This window comes from Chlamydotis macqueenii, chromosome W (assembly GCF_036417535.1).
Source record: "Chlamydotis macqueenii isolate bChlMac1 chromosome W, bChlMac1.mat, whole genome shotgun sequence".
Classification (NCBI taxonomy): domain Eukaryota; kingdom Metazoa; phylum Chordata; class Aves; order Otidiformes; family Otididae; genus Chlamydotis; species Chlamydotis macqueenii.
The window spans coordinates 51,756,077-51,777,206 of record NC_141592.1 but is presented as its reverse complement, the minus strand read 5'-3'; positions in this window follow the sequence as shown (position 1 = coordinate 51,777,206).

Below are 21,130 nucleotides of genomic sequence, written 5' to 3'. Positions count from 1 at the left end.
GTCGTCACTGTGTCCGCTGCTTGAACTCAGCCCTTTGCCTTACTTTATTCTTGCTTCCAAGGCGGTTTCTTGCTGGTCTTTGTTGGTTCCTAGTGTCCTTGGTTCTTCCCTTCTATCAGTTTTGTCTCAGCCCATGGCTCTGCTTCTGAATTCCTTAAAACACCTTATCTTATTTTCAGCCAGTATGTCTGTACCCCCTCAGGATGTACCCATCTGACTTATCTCAGCACTTGCTGGGGCATTTTGAAAATCATAGAATCATAGAAACATAGAATGGTTAGGATTGGAAGGCACCTTCAAAGGTCATCTGGTCCAACCCCCCTGCAAGGAGCAGGGACATCCCTGACTAGGTCAGGTTGCTCAGAGCCTCATCCAACCTGGCCTTGAACGTTTCCAGGGATGGGGCCTCCACCACCTCTCTGGGCAACCTGTTCCAGTGTTCTACAACCCTCAGTGTAAAAAATTTTTTCCTAATATCTAATCTAAATCTACCTCCCTCTATTTTGAAACCATTACCCCTAGTCCTGTCACATATATATATTTTATTATGTTCAATTTACAACTCTATTGTTTTTCTCCCAAGGTTAGTAGTTTATAGTTTCACACAAGAACTACATTTTTATGAAGGGTCCCCGCTAGGCTATATAAAATTACTATTCTATCATATTATTCTGTTATATTATTATTCTTTTATTATAAAGCTACTTGATTTCTACTATTTAATTAAATATATTCTATTTAATCCCTTATCCTTCTAAATATTATCTTCACTATTCAAGGATGTCACTAGATATTTGTAGGGTATAATTACACACATTCATACAATTTCCCGTAACTTATTTCCCTATTCTCTACCCCACTACGCATTCTCAGTCTTTAGAGTCAGTGGTCTCTAAGGGTCTGTTCTGGTTTGGTTTGGTGAGGGGGGGGCCTAAGGTGGTAGCTTCTGTAGGAAACTGCTAGAAGTCGCTCCCCTTTTTGTTCAGTGGACTCGTCCGGGCCTAGGGCAGACCCGCTGCTGGCCAAGGCCGAGCCGATTGGTAGCAGAATGTTCCCTGATAATGCTTCTGCGATAACGTATTTAAGAAGGGGAAAACAGGAAAAAAAAAAAAAAAAAAAAAAAAAAAAAAAAAAAAAAAAGATATGAAGCAGCTGAGCGGGGGCAGAAAGGGGGAGGAGTGAGCCTTGTGGGCTTTGCAGGCCTCCGGCCTCCATTTGGGTGGCCATCTGGGCCCAACTCGGCACAGCCCGGCTGCAAGAAGTGGAGAGGAGATGAGATGTGAATGAGATGTAGAAAGATCCTGAGAGGCATCTGCCAGCCTGTTGTGAAGAATTTTTCTTGTGAGAGGAACAGCTGCAGACTCCAAGGTCAGTTCAGAAGGAGGGGGAGAAGTAATGCTGCTCCTGGCCAAGATTCCCCTGCAGCCTGTGGTGATGACCATGGTGGAGCAGGTTGTCCCCCTGCAGCCCATGGAGGTCCACGGAGGGGCAGAGATTCACCTGCAGCCTATGGAGGACCCCATGCCAGGTCAGATGGATGCCTGAAGGAGGCTGTGGCCCCTGGAGGGCCCTCTGGGGCAGCTGTTCTGGAGGGACTGCAGCCCATGGAAGAGATGACCCACACCAGAGCAGTTTCACAAAGGACTGCGGCCTGTGGGAGGGACTCCATGCTGGAGCAGGGGAGGAATGTGATGAGTTCTTCCTCTGACAATGAAGCAGCGGTGTAAAACGACATGGCATGAACTGACCATAAGCCCCATTCCCTCTTCCCCCCTGTGCCGCTCCGGGGGGGAAGGTAGTAGAGATAATGTTAAGCCCGGGAAGAGGGAGGGGTGGGGGGAAGTTATCTTGTTCCCTGTCTCATTCTCCTGCTAGTTTTAGAAATAAATTAATAGTTTTCCCCAAGCCGAGTCTGTTTTGCCCATAACGGTAACTTTAAGGACTTTCTCCCTGTCCTTATCTCAAACCTCGAGTCATTTTTCTTATATTATCTCCCCCTATTCTCTCAGAGGGTGGGGGGAGTGAGAGACTGCGTAGTCTGGTCCTGATCGGGGCTGAACTACGACAGGGTCCTCTGGAGGGATGAAGTGAATATTCTCCCTTGCTGTGTTTATTAGCTGACCTCTCACTTGTTTCAACTCCTGATTAGTGGGCTCAGGTAGAGTGTTTAACAAGACACAACTAATTAACAACTAAGCATTTTCTAGAACAATGTCTACTGCTACTTATCTTATTATAAACTTCTTGAAACTGTCAAGATACCCAGGGTACGAGTGGAGCCACCACTGTCTGGTCCATGTAGAGTAGATGGCAGTACTATCTGGATGTTTGATTTTCCATCCCCTCTGTAACAGTGATACAGTTGAATGCTTATGGATAAGGATGAGGAGGAAGGCCAACAAAGGAGATATCCTGCTGGGAGTCTGTTATAGACCACCCAACCAGGATGAAGAGGCAGATGAAGCATTCTACAAGCGGCTGGCAGAAGTCTCACGATCGCTAGCCCTTGTTCTCATAGGCAACTTCAACTTACCAGACGTCTGCTGGAAATACAACACAGCAGAGAGGAAACAGTCTAGGAGGTTCCGTGTGTGTGGAAGATAACTTCCTGACACAGATGGTGAGTGAGCCTACCAGAGGAGATGCCTCGCTTGGCCTGCTGTTTACTAACAGAGAAGGGTTGGTGGGAGATGTGTTGGTCGGAGACCGTCTTGGGCTTAGCGACCACGAAATGATAGAGTTTTCAGTTATTGGAGAGGTAAGGAGAGGGGTCAGCAAAACCACTACCATGGATTTCCGTAGGGCAGACTTTGGCCTGTTCAGGACACTGGTTGACAGAGTCCCTTGGGAGGCAGTCCTGAAGGGCAAAGGGGTCCAGGAAGGCTGGACCTTCTTCAAGAGGGAAGTCTTAAAGGCGCAGGAGCAGGCTGTCCCCATGTGCCATAAGACGAACCGGTGGGAGAGACGACTGGCCTGGCTGAACAGGGAGCTTTTGCTAGGACTCAAGTAAAAAAGGAGAGTCTACTACTCTTGGAAGAAGGGGCAGGCAACTCAAGAAGAGTACAGGGAGCTCATAAGGTCATGTGGAGAGAAAATTAGAAAGGCAAAAGCCCAGCTTGAACTCAGTCTGGCCACTGTTGTTAAGGATAACAAGAAATGTTTTTACAAATATATCAACAACAAAAAGAGAGCCAAAGAGAATCTCCACCCTTTACTGGATGCAGAGGGGAACGTTGTCACCAAGGATTGTCCTGGTTTCAGCAGGGATGGAGTTAATTTTCTTCTCAGTAGCCGGTGTGTTTTGGATTTTGTGTGTGAAGAATGTTGATAAAAACATTCTGATGATACGAGTTGTTGTTAATGAGACCAAGGACACTGTCTGGCTTTCCAAGTCTCGTTAAGGTCTCGTTAACGTGCAGATGCAGGAAGCTGGGCAAAAGACAGACAGAATAATTGATCCAAACTGGCCAAAGAGAGTATTCCATGCCATAAACGTCATGCTCAGTATATAAGTGGGGGTTGCCCATGGGAGGGGGTATTCCTTTTCTGGCATTCTTGTTGGGTATCCGTTCGGGCACCCTTGGCACCCTTTTCTTCTCTCTTGCTTGCTGGCATCATTCCCTCTACCTTGCTAGTTTGCTCTCCCCCCTTTGCTTGCTGCTCAGTGTCGTTCCTGTGATCGCTGCTCAGGATGGGCTGCGTTGGTCATTCGGACATCGGGTGGTGAGAAATTGTACATTGTTCATTTTGTATATTTTATATATATTAATATCCTTATATCCTGTTAGCTTTGTAGTTTTTAGTATTTTTAGTAAACTGTTTTTATCTCAACCCACGAGTTTTCCTTTCTTCCCAATTTCTCTCCCCCGTCCCACTGGGTAGGGGGAGGGTGAATAAGAAACTGTGTGGTGATCCGGGCTAAACCACCACAGTCTTTTTGGCGCCCAACGTGGGGCTCAAAGGGGCCTCACTAGATCAGTCGTGAGATCATCAGACCTTAGTCTGAGGATCCAAGGTTCAAGCCCCAGTCAGTCCCGAAGGGTTGAGATAAGGACAGGTTTGAACACAGTGTGTTGAAAACAGATTTGTTACAAGTGTTCATTAAGCCAGTTTGGTCATCGCCGGGCACAATGTTGTTTTATTTGTTCTCGCAGTTGTTTTTAGAGCTGTATTGGGCAGCGCCCTACTTGCCGTATTTTCTGTTTGTCGGTGTTTATGCATGGTTTATCAATGTGGTGTGTTGGATTAAGATTATGGTTGTGCTTTGCTATGTGGCACTGATTTGTTTAGTGAGATTGCTGGTAATGGGACCATTTTCATGTCTGTACTCAATGGCGGCGGGCAGTGTGCAGAGCGAGGAGGCAGAGGCAGCTCCACCCGGGTATTTCGGGAGCCATCTTGTGGGTGTTGTTTGGAACTATACCTGTTGTTTTGTTCCGGGAAGCCAGGCCGCGGGAGGAACATCTGTTTACAGCTTTCCCCACCTCGCCAAGCTAATTTCAACAGCTTTTGAGAATTTTGAATACCCTTTTGATACCCCTACCACCGTGTTCATGTTGACAAGTCATAGAATCATAGAATGGTTAGAGTTGGAAGGGACCTTCAAAGGTCATCTAGTCCAACCCCCCTGCAAGGAGCAGGGACATCCCTGACTAGATCAGGTTGCTCAGAGCCCCATCCAGCCTGGCCTTGAACGTTTCCAGGGATGGGGCCTCCACCACCTTTCTGGGCAACCTGTTCCAGTGTTCTATAACTCGCATCGTAAAAAATTTTTTCCTAATTTCTAATCTAAATCTACCCCCCTCTATTTTAAAACCATTACCCCTCGTCCTATTGCAACAGGCCCTACTAAACAGCCTTTCCCCATCTTTCTTGTAGGCCCCCTTGAGGTACTGAAAGACTGCTATCAGGTCTCCCCGGAGCCTCCTCTTCTCCAGGCTGAACAGCCCCAACTCTCTCAGCCTGGCCTCATAAGAGAGGTGCTCCGGCCCTTTTATCATCTTCGTGGCCCTCCTCTGGACCCTCTCCAACTGGTCCATGTCCTTCTTATGTTGGGGGCTCCAGAATTGGACACAGTACTCCAGGTGGGGTCTCACCAGGGCAGAGTAGAGGGGCAGAATCATCTCCCTCGACCTGCTGGCCACGCTCCTCTTGATGCAGCCCAGGATGCAGTTGGCCTTCTGGGCCGCAAGGGCGCATTGCCTGCTCATGTTAAGCTTCTCATCCACCAGCACTCCCTAGTCCTTCTCCTCAGGGCTGGTCTCAATCCATTCTCTGCCCAGCCTGTATTTGTGCCTGGGATTGCCATGACCCAGGTGCAGGACCTTGCACTTGGCCTGGTTGAACTTCATGAGGTTGGCACAGGCCCACCTCTCCAGCCTGTTCAGGTCCCTCTGGATGGCATCCCTCCCTTCCAGCGTGTCGACGGCACCACACAACTTGGTGTCGTCGGCGAACTTGCTGAGGGTGCACTCTATCCCACTGTCCATGTCACCGACAAAGATGTTGAACAGGGCCGGGCCCAACACAGACCCCTGAGGGATGCCACTCGTGACCGGTCTCCACATGGACATTGAGCCGTTGACCACCACTCTCTGAGTGCGGCCATCCAGCCAACTCCTTATCCACCGAGTGGTCCGTCCATCAAAGCCATGTCTCTCTAGTTTAGAGAGAAGGATGTCATGCAGGACAGTGTCAAAAGCTTTGCACAAGTCCAGGTAGATGATATCACAGAATCACAGAATTATCAAGATTGGAAAAGACCTAAAAGATCATCCTGTCCAACCATCACCAATACTTCTCAGCTAAATCATATCCCTCAACACAACATCCAAACATTTCTTGAACACCCCCATGGTCGGTGACTCCACCACCTCCCTGGGCAGTGCATTCCAGTGCCTGACTACCCTTTCCGAGAAGTAATATTTCCTAATGTCCAGCCTGAATCTCCCCTGGCGCAGCTTGAAACCATTGCCTCTAGTTCTATCACTGTCTACACGAGAGAAAAGGCCGACCCCTAGCTCACTGCAACCTCCCTTCAGGAAGTTATAGAGAGCTATAAGGTCTCCCCTGAGCCTCCTCTTCTCCAGACTGAACAATCCCAGCTCCCTCAGCCGCTCCTCATAAGGCCTGTGCTCCAGACCCCTCACCAGCTTCGTAGCCCTCCTCTGAACGCGTTCCAGGGCCTCAATGTCTTTCTTGCAGTGAGGGGCCCAAAACTGAACACAGTACTCGAGGTGAGGCCTCACCAGTGCCGAGTACAGGGGGACAATTACCTCCCTGTTCCTGCTAGTAACACTGTTTTTGATGCAAGCCAGGATGCCGTTGGCCTTCTTGGCCACCCGGGCACACTGTCGGCTCGTGCTCAGCCGAGCATCAATCAGTACCCCCAGGTCCGTTTCCTCCACACAGTCCTCCAGCCACTCCGCCCCAAGCCTATAGCGCTGCCTGGGGTTGTTGTGGCCGAAGTGCAGGACTCGGCATTTGGTCTTGTTGAGCCTCATCCCATTGGCTTCAGCCCAGCTCTCCAGCCTGTCCAGATCCCTCTGTAGGGCCTCGCTACCCCCAGGCAGATCCACACTCCCAGCCAATTTGGTGTCATCTGCGAACTTACTGAGGGTGCACTCAATGCCCTCATCCAGGTCATCAATAAAGATATTGAAGAGGACAGGCCCCAGCACCAACCCCTGGGGAACACCACTTGTGACCGGTAGCCAGCTGGATTTAACTCCATTCACCACCACTCTCTGAGCCCGGCCCTCCAGCCAGCTCCTTACCCAGCCAAGAGTGTACCCATCCAAGCCATGGGCTGCCAGCTTCTGCAGGAGAATACCGTGGGAGACAGTGTCAAAGGCTTTGCTGAAGTCTAGGTAGACCACATCAACAGCCTTTCCCTCATCCAGCAGATGGGTCACTTGATCATAAAAGGAGATCAGGTTGGTCAAACAGGACCTGCCCTTCATGAACCCATGCTGGCTAGGCCTGATATCCGTTGCTCGTCCCTTGTCCACCGATGCCGTCACCCCGTCATAGAAGGCCACCAAATTGGTCAGGCATGATCTGCCCTTGGTGAAGCCATGTTGGCTGTCACCAACCACCTCCTTGCTCTCCATGTGCCTTAGCATGGTTTCCAGGAGAATCTGCTCCATGACCTTGCCAGGCACAGAGGTGAGGCTGACCGGCCTGTAGTTACCCGGGTCTTCCTTATTCCCCTTTTTAAAAATTGGGGTTATGTTCCCTCTCTTCCAGTCATCGGGGACCTCACCAGACCGCCACGACTTCTCTTGCAGCTATCTCAGATCTTGATATTGATTAAGTTTAAACAATTTTTTAAAAGTATTATGGCTCCTCCAACCCCCGCAACAGACACTGTGGCTACTCAAACTCCTGCTACAAATGCTGCAGCTACTTCAGCCGCTACGGCAGACGCTGCAGCTACCCCAGCCCCTGCTACGGGCACTGCGATTGCTTTGGCCCCCACGCCAGACACTGTGGCTACTCAAACCTCGGCAAGCAGTACCAAAGAGAAACCGAAAAACCAATCATCTACACCAGTATCGGTTGCCCCTGTACAGAAGAAATACACCAAAAAATCAGTTCGCATAGTGAAAGATGATGATGAACCAGGCCCATCACATGATCAGGGAGAGGCAGAAGGAGAGGTAGTCACCCGGTCCCTATCCCTGAGTGAGCTGCGAGATATGCGAAAAGACTTCAGCCCTAATCAAGGTGAGCAACTTGTCACCTGGTTGCTCTGATGCTGGGACAGTGGGGCCAGTAGCCTGGAATTAGAAGGCAGGGAAGCCAGGCAGCTGGGATCTCTGTCTAGGGAAGCAGCCATTGACAGGGCGATTGGAAGAGAGTCAGCAGCCTGCAGCCTCTGGAGGCGACTCCTGTCAGGTGTGAGGGACAGGTATTTCTTTAAGGAAGATATTGTATGCCACCCAAGCAAGTGGACCACCATGGAGAGAGGTATCCAGTTTCTGAGGGAATTAGCTGTTCAGGAGCTGATTTATCATAACTTGGATGACCCACGGACATCTGTAGATCCAGATGAAATTGAATGCACCCGACCCATGTGGCGGAAATTTGTACAGAGTGCACCATCATCGTATGCTAACTCACTGGCAGCAGAGTTGGAAAGATGATGAGATGCCACCAGTACGTGCAGTGGCTAACCAGCTCCGCCAATATGAAGACAATCTCTCTTCCCCGATGCGGGCCTGTGTCTCGGCTATAGAAAGACTGACTGAGAAATCTGAAAGCCAGTTTGAAAAACTGTTAGAAAAACTATCTGAGGTGTGTCAGAAACTCAAAGATTCTTGCTCCCCACCTGCACGGACCAATATCTCAGCTATTAGAAGACCTCATCCTCCTCCTGCTCAAGGGAGACGGTACACGCGACGAGATGACCTATGGTTTACCTTGCGTGACCAAGGAGAGGATATGAGGAAGTGGGATGGAAAGCCTACCTCGGCCCTAGAAGCACGGGTACGTGAGTTGCGAGGTAAAACAATCACAAAGGGAGGTTCTTCCAGGCAATTTGCTGCTCCAGTCTCCAGTGGGCAGTTCCCCAGACAGCGTAGAAGGGCTGATCTCACCTCTGATCCTATGGAAGGAACTTCTGATTCATATTCACAGAAAGTGAATAGAAAATATTATAAACAGGACTAGAGGGGCCCTGCCTCCAGCCAGGCGGAGGAGAGGGACAACAGAGTTTATTGGACTGTATGGATTAAATGGCCTAGCACATCAGACCCACAAGAGCATAAGGCTCTAGTAGACACTGGTGCACAGTGTACCCTAATGCCATCAAGCTATAAAGGGGCACAACCCATTTGTATTTCTGGAGTGACAGGAGGATCCCAAGAGCTGACTGTATTGGAGGCTGAAGTAAGTTTGACTGGGAATGAGTGGCAAAAGCACCCCATAGTGACTGGCCCAGATGCTCCATGCATTCTTGGCATAGATTACCTCAGGAGTGGGTATTTCAAAGACCCAAAAGGGCACCAATGGGCTTTTGGTATAGCCACCATGGAGACAGAGAAAAATAAACAGCTGTCCATCTTGCCCAGACTTTCAAAGGACCCTTCCGTTGTGGGAAAGCTGAAGGTTGAAGAACAACAGGTACCAATTGCTACCACAACAGTGCACCGGTGGCAATATCGCACCAACCGAGACTCCATAATCCCCATCCTCAAGCTGATTCGTCGACTGGAGAGCCAGGGAGTGATCAGCAAGTCCCGCTCACCCTTTAACAGTCCCATATGGCCAGTGAGAAAATCTAATGGAGAGTGGAGACTAACAGTGGACTATCGTGGCCTAAATGAGGTTACACCACCAATGAGTGCTGCCGTGCCGGACATGCTACAACTTCAGTATGAACTGGAGTCAAAAGCAGCCAAGTGGTATGCCACCATCGATATTGCCAATGCGTTCTTCTCCATCCTTTTGGCACCAGAATGTAGGCCACAGTTTGCTTTCACTTGGAGGGGCATCCAGTACACCTGGAATCGACTCTCCCAGGGGTGGAAACACAGCCCCACCATTTGCCATGGACTGATCCAGACTGTACTAGAAAAGGGTGGAGCTCCAGAACATCTGCAATACATTGATGACATCATTGTATGGGGCAACACAGCAGAAGAAGTTTTTGAGAAAGGGGAGAAAATAATCCAAATCCTCCTGAAAGCCGGTTTTGCAATAAAACAAAGCAAAGTCAAAGGGCCTGCACAAGAGATCCAGTTTTTAGGAGTAAAATGGCAAGATGGACGTCGTCACATTCCAATGGATGTGGTCAACAAAATAACAGCTATGGCTCCACCGACTAAAAAAAAGGAAACACAGACTTTCTTGGGCATTGTGGGTTTCTGGAAGATGCATATTCCAAATTACAGTATGATTGTAAGCCCTCTCTATGAAGTGACTTGAAAGAATAATGATTTCAAATGGGGCCCTGAACAACAACAAGCCTTTGAACAAATTAAACAGGAGATTGTTCATGCAGTAGCCCTTGGGCCAGTCCGAACAGGACAAGATGTGAAAAACATCCTCTACACTGCAGCCGGGGAGAATGGCCCTACCTGAAGTCTCTGGCAAAGAACATAAGGAGAGACTCGAGGTTGACCCCTAGGCTTTTGGAGCCGGGGATACAGAGGATCTGAGGCCTGCTATACTCCAACTGAAAAAGAGATACTGGCAGCATACGAAGGAGTTCGAGCTGCTTCAGAAGTGATTGGTACTGAAGCACAGCTCCTCCTGGCACCGCGACTGCCAGTGCTGGGCTGGATGTTCAAAGGGAAGGTCCCCTCTACACATCATGCAACTGATGCCACGTGGAGTAAATGGGTCACACTGATCACACAGCGAGCCCGAATAGGAAACCCCAATCGCCCAGGAATCTTAGAAGTAATCACAGATTGGCCAGAAGGCAAAGATTTTGGAATGCCGCCAGAGGAAGAGGTGACACGTGCTGAAGAGGCCCCACCATACAACAACCTCCCAAAAAATGAGAGGCTATATGCTCTGTTCACTGATGGATCCTGTCGTATTGTAGGAAAACATCGGAAGTGGAAAGCTGCTGTGTGGAGTCCTACACGACGAGTGGCAGAAGCCACTGAAGGCCAAGGTGAATCAAGTCAGTTTGCAGAGGTGAAAGCCGTCCAGCTGGCTTTAGATTTTGCTGAACGGGAAAAATGGCCAAAACTCTATCTCTACACTGATTCATGGATGGTTGCAAATGCTCTGTGGGGGTGGTTAAAGCAATGGAAACAGAGCAACTGGCAGCGCAGAGGCAAACCCATCTGGGCTGTCGCACTGTGGCAAGATATTGCTGCCCAGTTAGAGAAGCTTGTTGTAAAAGTACGCCACGTAGATGCCCATGTACCCAAGAGTTGGGCCACTAAAGAACATCAAAACAACCAGCAAGTGGATCAGGCTGCTAAGATTAAAGTTTCTCAAGTGGACCTAGACTGGCAACACAGAGGTGAACTATTTTTAGCTCGGTGGGCCCATGACACCTCAGGCCATCAAGGAAGAGATGCAACATAGAAATGGGCTCGTGATCGAGGGGTGGATTTAACCATGGACACTGTTGCACAGGTTATCCACGACTGTGAGACATTGCTGCAATTAAGCAAGCCAAGCGACTAAAGCCTCTGTGGTATGGAGGACGATGGCTGAAGTACAAATATGGAGAGGCCTGGCAGATTGATTACCTCACACTCCCACAAACTCGCCAAGGTAAGCGCCATGTGCTTACAATGGTGGAAGCAACCACTGGGTGGCTAGAGACATATTCTGTACCCCATGCCACTGCCCGAAACACCATCTTGGGCCTTGAGAAGTGTCGTGGTTTTGTTAGTAAGGGGGGGCCTAAGGTGGTAGCTTCTGTAGGAAACTGCTAGAAGTCGCTCCCCTTTGTTCAGGGGACTTGGCCAGGCCTAGGGCGGACCCACTGCTGGCCAAGGCCGAGCCGATTGGTAGCAGAATGTCTCGTGATAACGCCTCTGCGATAACGTATTTAAGAATGGGAAAACAGAAAAAAAAGAGAGAGAGAAGAGAAGATGTGAAGAAGCTGAGCGGGGGCAGAGGCGCAGAGGGGGAGGCGCAGGCCTCATGGGCCTTGCAGGCCTCACCCTCTGGCCTCTCGCCAGGCAGCCGACTGGGCCCGACTCGGTCCAGCCCGGCTGCAAGAAGTGGAGAGGAGATGAGAAGTGAATGAGATGTGGGGGGAGTGAGAGAGAGACTGCGTAGTCTGGTCCGATCGGGGCTGAACTACGACAAGAAGCAAGTTCTCTGGCAACATGGCACTCCAGACAGAATAGAGTCAGACAATGGGACTCATTTCCAAAACAACCTCATAGACACCTGGGCCAAAGAGCATGGCATTGAGTGGGTATGCCCCATCCCCTATCACGCACCAGCCTCTGGAAAGGTTGAACGGTACAATGGACTGCTGAAAACTACACTGAAAGCAATGGGTGGTGGAACCTTCAAAAACTGGGACAAACATTTAGCAAAAGCCACTTGGTTAGTCAACACTCAGGGATCCACCAATCGAGCTGGCCCTGCCCAATCTGAACTTTTACATACTGTAGATGGTGATAAAGTTCCTGTGGTGCATGTAAGGAATATGTTGGGGAAAACAGTCTGGGTTATTCCTCCTCTGGGCAAAGGCAAACCCATCCGTGGGATTGCTTTCACTCAAGGACCTGGATGTACTTAGTGGGTGATGCGGGAGGATGGGTAAGTCCGATGTATACCTCAAGGAGATTTGATTCTAGGTGAAAATAGCCAATAATTTGAACTGTATATAATCATGTCTGTAGTTCTTTTATGTTCTATCAGAGGTATTGCAGCAAGAATCACCCTCAGCAGTGAAGAACAGGCTTCGATGAAACCGAGAGACATGCAGCACTGATGGAACCAGAACTGGCGACCTACAACTTCCTTGAAATCAACATCTTCAACTTGCAGACCATGGACGTGATACACCAGACGCACCAGAGGTACCAGCTACGAGTTCCAGATGCAGTATGTAACAACTTCACACTACATACCATCTCTCCTGCCCTGAGAGACTGCTATCACAGATGGGGCCCAAAGTCATGGACTGAATCAACTCAACAGACTTTGGAGAGATAGCTCATAGATTGAGATAGTGATATCTGTGTGTATACCTATAAGCGTGACGTAAATGATATGGAATAAGGGGTGGATACTGTCCTGGTTTCAGCAGGGATGGAGTTAATTTTCTCCTCAGTAGCTGGTGTGTTTTGGATTTCATGTGTGAAGAATGTTGATAAAAACATTCTGATGATATGAGTTGTTGTTAATGAGACCAAGGACACTGTCTGGCTTTCCAAGTCTCGTTAAGGTCTCGTTAACGTGCAGATGCGGGAAGCTGGGCAAAAGACAGACAGAATAATTGATCCAAACTGGCCAAAGAGAGTATCCCATGCCATAAACGTCATGCTCAGTATATAAGTGGGGGTTGCCCATGGGAGGGGGTATTCCTTTTCTGGCATTCTTGTCGGGTATCCGTTTGGGCACCCTTTTCTTCTCTCTTGCTTGCTGGCATCATTCCCTCTACCTTGCTAGTTTGCTCTCCCCCCTTTGCTTGCTGCTCAGTGTCGTTCCTGTGATCGCTGCTCAGGATGGGCTGCGTCGGTCATTCAGACATCGGGTGGTGAGAAATTGTACATTGTTCATTTTGTATATTTTGTATATATTAATATCCTTATATCCTGTTAGCTTTGTAGTTTTTAGTATTTTTAGTAAACTGTTTTTATCTCAACCCACGAGTTTTCCTTTCTTCCCAATTTCTCTCCCCCGTCCCACTGGGTAGGGGGAGGGTGAATAAGAAACTGTGTGGTGATCCGGGCTAAACCACCACAGGATGAAGAAAAGGCTGAGGTACTTAATGCCTTCTTTGCCTCAGTCTTTAAATAGTCAGACCAGTTATCCTCAGGGTGTTCAGCGCCCTGAGCTGGGAGACGGGGAAGGAGAGGAGAATGAAACCCCCACAGTCCAGGAGGAAGCAGTTATCAACCTGCTATGCCACCTGGACATGCACAAGTCTACGGGGTCGGATGGAATCTACCCAAGGGTACTGTGGGAGCTGGCAGAGGAGCTTGCCAAGCCACTCTCCAATCATCTATCAGCAGTCCTGGTTAAGAGGGGAGGTCCCAGATGACTGGAGGCTTGCCAATGTGACGCCCATCTACAAGAAGGGCCAGAAGGAGGATCCAGGGAACTACAGGCCTCTCAGCCTGACCTCGGTGCTGGGGAAGATTATGGAGCGGTTCGTCTTGAGTGCACTCACCTGGCACGTGCAGGACAACCAGGGGATCAGGCCCAGCCAGCGTGGGTTCCTGAGGGGTAGGTCCTGCTTGACCAACCTGGCCTCCTTCTGTGATCAGGTGACCCACCTAGTGGATGAGGGAAAGGCTGTGTTTGTTATCTACCTGGGCTTTAGCAAAGCCTTTGATACCGTATCCCACAGCATTCTCCTAGAGAAGCTGGGGACTCATGGCTTGGATAGGTGTACCCTGCGATGGGTTTAAAAAAACCAAAAAAACTAGCTGGATGGCCAAGCCCAGAGAGTTGTGGTGAACGGAGTTAAATCCAGTTGGTGGCCTGTCACAAGCAGTTTTCCCCAGGGCTCAGTTTTGGGGCCAGTTCTGTTTAATATCTTTATCAACGATCTGGATGAAGGGATTGAGTGCTCCTTCCCTGTAAGTTTGCAGATGAAACCAAAGTGGGCGGGAGTGTTGATCTGCTCAAGGGTAGGAAGGCTCTGCAGAGGGATCTGGACAGGCTGGGTCGATGGGCCAAGGTGAACTGTATGAGGTTCAACAAGGCCAAGTGCCGGGTCCTGCACTTGGGTCACAACAACCCCATGCAACGCTACAGGCTTGGGGAAGAGTGGCTGGAAAGCTGCCTGGCAGAAAGGGACCTGGGGGTGCTGGTAGACAGCCAGCTGAACATGAGCCAGCAGTGTGCCCAGGTGGCCAAGAAGGCCAACAGCATCCTGGCTTGTATCAAGAACAGTGTGGCCAGCAGGAGCAGGGAAGTGATTGTGCCCCTGTACTGAGCACTGGTGAGGCTGCACCTCGAATACTGTGTGCAGTTTTGGGCCCCTCAGTACAAGAAGGACATTGAGATGCTGGAGGGCATTCAGAGAAGGGCAACGAAGCTGGTGAAGGGTCTGGAGAACAAGTCGTATGGGGAGCAGCTGAGGGAACTGGGATTGTTTAGTCTAGAGAAGAGGAGGCTGAGGGGAGACCTCACTGCTCTCTACAACTACCTGAAAGGAGGTTGTAGGGAGGTGGGTGTTGGTCTCTTCTCCCAAATAACTTGTGATAGGACAAGAGGAAATGGCCTCAGGTTGCAGCAGGAGAGGTTTAGGTTGGATATTAGGAAACATTTATTTACTGAAAGAGTGGTCAGGCACTGGAACAGGCTGCCCAAGGAAGTGGTGGAGTTGCCATCCCTGGAGGTGTTCAAAGAATGTGGCACTCCAGGACATGGTTTAGTAGGCATGGTGGTGCTAGGTTGATGGTTGGCCTTGATGATCTTGGAGGTCTCTTCCAACCTTAAGATTCTATGATTCTATGATTGAAGTCCCCAGTCTCCTGGCCCAGCCAGCCTTTATCTATGTCTGATATCCTAAATGCCTCCCCCATTTCCTGTCACTTACCCACCAGCTTCTCTTCCCTGGGCCATTATCTCCACCTTTAACTTCCTAAGTCTTGTTTGTCCTTTTTGGTTTTCTTAGTATGTGCTGTTTATTGTTTAATCAGCTTCTCTAGGTCTTCAGATATGGATATAGTCAGCTCTCACGATCTTCTTTTCTTCTTTGTTGTTGTCTATCGAGTTCGTTAACTCTTCTTTTTAGTACTATATTCTGATATACCATGAGAGAATTTATTCTCCTAAAATTTGTAAGTGGGAGGTACTCCAGAATTATAAAGGTATCCATATATATTTCATAGAATCATAGAATATTTGCTTCCATGAATTCTGCAAGTTCTCATCTTCAGATCAGATCTTGTTTGTAGAATGGTTAGAGGCTGAAATACGGCTTTGTAAGTTGGCAGTCAATGCAAGTGCTATAATGTGAAAACAAACCAACAAAATATTCCCCACTTACTGAATTTGTTGGACAAAATCCTGGTTACATAATGGAAACAATAATATAAATGAAATATACAATCTGCAATGGAATGCTGTCTTTCTTGCCACTACAGTGTATGTACGCCAAGAAATTTGTGAGGGTATTTCTCATATTTTTACAGTTTTCCTTAGAAGGCCTTCTTTGCAGAAGGGCATTTACCACAATTATTTTGTAAATGCTGGAGATAAGATGATTCACAAGTATTCTCAGTCGCCGAGGCAACAGCTTCAGAGTCGGCACGATCCGCAGCGGCGCGGCACAGCGCAGCGCAGCCAGGAGATTCCCAAAGCAGGGAAGCTCAGGGGAGAGCGGAGCGAGGCGCCAGGAGCCCGCAGCTCGCGCGAGAGCGGCTGACGAGACGTGGGCGGAGCCAGGGGGCACCGGCTGTCCGGCCCCTCTCCCCGTATAAAGCAGGGCCTAGGGAGCGCCAGCGACCCGGAGCGCAGCGAACAGGCCGGGCAAATAGGGCGTAGTGCGTCAGCAAGGGCGTGACGCGGCAGTTTTCACGGCAGTTCGCACAGGAAGGGCGCGTTAGCGAGGGCGCCGTCCCGGGGCACTTGGTGATTCACGCCTCTCAGGGCAACATGGCCAACACCCGCCTGAGAACAAAGGCTGCACCTCCGGCCGGGAGGGCTGCACCGGCACCCCCTGCGGCGGTCGATGTCTCCGTGCAGACGGAGCAGCCGAGGGGGGAGGCTGCGGTGCAGACCTCGGGCTGCAGGCAGTGCCTGGACCCTACTCCCGGGGCAGGGGCAGGCGGCAGCCCTGATGCAGAAGGTGTGCCCAGGTGGAGGAGCTCCTGCGGCAGGTGGCTGAGCTGCAGGAGGCGGTCAGGAGGCTGTGTGACATCAGGGAGGCTGAGAGGGAGCTGGATACTTGGTTCCAGACACAGTCTGCACTTAGAACCGCAGCACACAGTGAATCAATCAACCCCCCCTGCAGTGACACACGACACTAGCAAGCAGGCAGAAGATGCCACTGAATGGAAAGCTGCAAGGGCAAGGCGCAGCAGGAGGAAGAAGCAGCTTCCCCAAAACCACGAGGTGCCCCTGCAGAACCGCTTTGCTGCTCTGCAGACTGAAGAAGTAAGACCCAGTGTTACATGACATAAACATTGAAAATTAAATATCAATATGAGGTGATTCTTGCTAACTATAGAACTGTAGTCACATAGGTTAAATCTTCATAAAATTCGTTTGTTCCTAAAGGGAGAGGGACCCTAGAGATATTATAATCTCAGAAAATTTATGTTTATGCATATTATTTCTTGGAATTTAATGAATATGTATAATTAATGTGTATTTAACCCGTGCTGTTGATCAAATGGGTGCGCACGCTAGGTGGAGCGATCCCCCGTGCGCCCAGCGCTGCAATAAAGAAGTGCCTGCTTCTTAACTTCTCATTGCTGTTAAGGAGTTTTATTCCGGATTTCGGTAACAGTTTTGGCGACCCAGGTGGGACCTTGCGAGTGAGACTGAACGAGATCGAGTGTTGATCGAACTCCAGCCGGCACCGAGGTATTCTCGGGGAGACCCATCGCTCTCGACTCACAAAGCTCCTCGCAACGTTCCCTGGAGAAAAGGGTAAGGCACTTCTTTGAAATCTGTCTGGCCTGGATAGCCTGCCCGTAAGGCGCGGCGAAAGCTTCCCAGGGTTGGGGCTTAGAGGGTACCCGTTTGGTTTGGAAGCCTAGGCGTCTGCCCGTAAGTCATAAGCGAAAGCTATTGCTGGGTTGGACATTTGTGTATTTGGGACAATTGTCATTTGCATTTGTTTGGTTTTTGTATTTGGGACAATTGTCATTTGCATTTATCTGGTATTTGGCATTTAGTCTAAATTGTTTAAGAGTAAGAGTATGGGGAGTATTAGTAAGATTTGTACATAGCTTGGAAAGGGGCCCCAGGGTGTTTTAGAAGTGATTTACAAGCTGGTAATTGTTGCTTCAGTGCGTTTTTGTTTTGTTTTGTTTTGTTTTTTTTTTAAGTCTGTATGCATGTGTTGCAGTGTACGGGACTTGAATGATATACAGTATTGCATTTGGGGTTTTAAACTTTTCTTGGTGATGGGATTGACTTTGTCTGTAGAACAGTGTTATTGTCCTTTTGGTACCAAAAAAAACTCCTTTGTAAAATATGGGAAAACACATATCTTCTATGTCTACCTCAATGGTAGGGGAAATATTAATGAAATCTCCACTGGGATGTGTTCTTAAACATTGGGAGGATATAAGGGGAGACCCAATAACTAGAAAAAAAAAAATTGATACAGTATTTTACAGTTGATGTTATCTTGTAGAAGGGAAGGAAAGTGAGATGTGGTCCCCGATGTTGATTTGTTCTTTACTTTGGGAAATCATCCCGAGTGGCAGAAAGATTGCAGATACGTCCCCAAGGATCCGATGGTTTTGGCATAAAAAAAAAAGAAAAAAAGAAAAGGGAAAAAGGTTGAAAAGATCCTGGCTTGTAGTATAGAAAGTGATGTTTAAAATGTGGAACTGAAGAGGAAAACATAGCATTCATGTGTTAAATTTCTGTATTATCTTTATGTGTGGTCTGGAAGTGTTGATGCAGGTTTAACAAATGAAACAGTAGAAAAAGGGGCCAGAACACCGAACCCCTGGTGGGAGCTGTAGAGTGGGACAGTTGAATTATGAGGGTTTCAGTCCTATTGCAGGGAGAACTGGAAGCTGACAAGACCAGATAGAACAAGGAGCGGCTCAAGCCTTGCCCCCCTACCACTTTGACAAGCAGTAGGGGAACAAACCGGGGATGAGATCAGGGTGTGGTAGAGGAATGGATAAAATAACTGCAGTAGGAGAGAGATTGGGAATATCAGTGTGCAAAGTGTGAAGCATGGTGGCACTGGAAAAATGAATGTCCTTATTCTGAAAAAGAAACAAAAAACTGGCAGCACAGCAGATGCCTTTGTCAGAGGTGCAAAGAGGACCGGGGGAGAATTCCGCAGCAGAACCCCTGGTTACAATCCAGCTGGGGACCCAAACCATGGATTTTCTATTTTGATACTGGAGCTATTCATTTTAAGTACTGGTAGAAGAAAATTGAGTAAAAAGTATGTAGACAAAATTGGTGCCACAGGGAAAGCTGAAAATAAATTTTTCATTCAATCCTTAACTTTAAGGTGGGTAAAAATGGGGAACTGGCCAATTTTTATATATACCAGAGTGTCCTGTTGCCTTTTGGGGAGAGATTTATTGAACAAATTGAAAGCACAAATTAATTTTTAAAACTGTGACATTCAATTAAATATACCCTAATCAAAAGCCAGAGAGGCAAGAATTTTTATGTTGCAGACAACTTCAGAGCCATATGAAATCCCTCAAGAAGTGGACAATGCAGTAACCCTTTGGTGTGGGCTGGCGAAGTTCCCGGACATTCAAAAGCAGCAGAACCGGTAAAGATTTTTCTAAAGGAGAGCACCAAACTGGTAAGACAAAAACAGTACCCTTTAAAATTAGAAGCTAGAAGAGGCCTTGAGAAAATGATTGAAAATTTAAAAAAAAAATATCGACTATTAGTCGAATGTGAATCAGAATTCAATACTCCCATTTTACCTGTGAAAAAGCCAGAAAGTGAGGAATATAGGTTAGTACAAGATTTTAATAGCAATAAATTTAATAGTTCAAGATATTCACCCCTTAGTGGCAAACCTGTATCCTTGTTGACAGCTTTAAAAGAAAATCACAAGTGGTTCACTGTATTGAACTTACAGGATGCCTTTTTCTGTATTCTTCTTGACAAAAATAGTCAGGCATATTTTGCCTTTGAACTGCAAAATCCCACAACTGGGCAGAAGACTCAGCTCACCTGGGCAGTGCTACCTCAAGGATTTAAAAATAGCCCAATGATCTTTGGAAATCAATTGGCTAAGGAATTAGAAACATGCAAAATAATTTATCCTGAAAGACTGGTGTTGCAATATGTAGATGATATTTTAATAGCCACAGAAACCAGAGAAGAATATTTCAACTTGACTACTAACCTGCTAAATTTCTTGGGCCAAAGTGATAACAGATTTTCCAAGAAGAAAGCACAGATTGGAAAAGAGACTGTCATGTATTTGGGATTTGAAATCACACAGGGACAAAGACAACTTGGAAATGAGATAAAAGAGGCAATTTGCCAAATGCCGGAGCCAAAAGGAGCTAAGGAGCTGCAAACATTTCTGGGAATGGCTGGCTGGTGTCACCTGTGGATTAAAGGAATTGAAGGAGGGACCCCTTGTGTGAGAACCTGAAGCTCAAAAGGCATTCCAGAATGTAAAGGTAGCTCTGATGTTCACTCCTGCTCTAGGGTTGCCCGATTTAACCAAACCCTTTGAACTGTTTGTTCATGAAAGACAACATTTGGCCCTCAGAAGAATCCTTTCTCAGAAAAATGGAGAATGAAGAAGACCGGTTGGTTATTTCTCCAAACAATTGGACAATGTTAGCTAAGGATGACCAGGTTGTCTATGGGCTGTAGCAGCAACTGTCCTCCTGACTTAAGAAGCTTGTAAGCTGACAACGGGACACCCAAGAACAGCTTATGTACCGCATATGGTACTTTCTGTTCTGGAACAGAAAGGAGGACACTGGTTATCCCCAAGCAGGATGCTCAAACATCAAATTGTCCTGTTGGAACAAGATGATGTCAAATCGAAAACAACTACAACAATAAATCCTGCCATCTTTTTAAGTTCAATAGAAGAAGAAGTTCTAAGTCATGACTGTCTACAGACCATCAAACAAGTTTATTCCAGCAGAAGTAACAGAAGAGTGAACATACCTGACCCAGAATTCGAGATATGTACTGATGGAAGCAGCCTCGTGAGAAACGGAAGAAGATTGGCTGGATATGCAATAACAATAACAAACTCTGTTATTGATGCAAAGCCGCTCCCAGTGAACACCTCAGCACAAAAGGCTGAATTGATAACTAGCCCTCATAAAAGCCCTAAAATGGACAGAACATAAAAAGTGAATATATGGACTGATTCAAAGTATGCTTTTGGAGTAGTACATGCCCATGGAGCCACATGGAAAGAAAGAGGAATGCTGACAGCACAAGGAACATCCATTAAACACCAAGAAGAAATTCTGCAATTGCTCCAAGTGGTGCAGAAACACAAAGAAGTTGCAATAATGCACTGCAAAGCCCACCAATTTGGGAATTTCCCAGTGAATATTGGAAATAAATTAGTCAATAAAAAGGCAAAGGAGAGAGCAGAAAAAGGCATCATGACAATAATACCAGTTAAAGAAGTGAAATTTGAACAACAAACCCCAAATTACAGTAAGGTTGATTTGGAATTAGCTAAATCAATTCAAATAAATATGAAAAATGATCATTAGTCCTAAAAATCAAGTTGTGGTCTCACCACAATCAAAGCTAAAAGCATAGAAAAATTCATTGGGAAATAGAGGCAATGATCAGTGATTTAAGAAGACAGGTG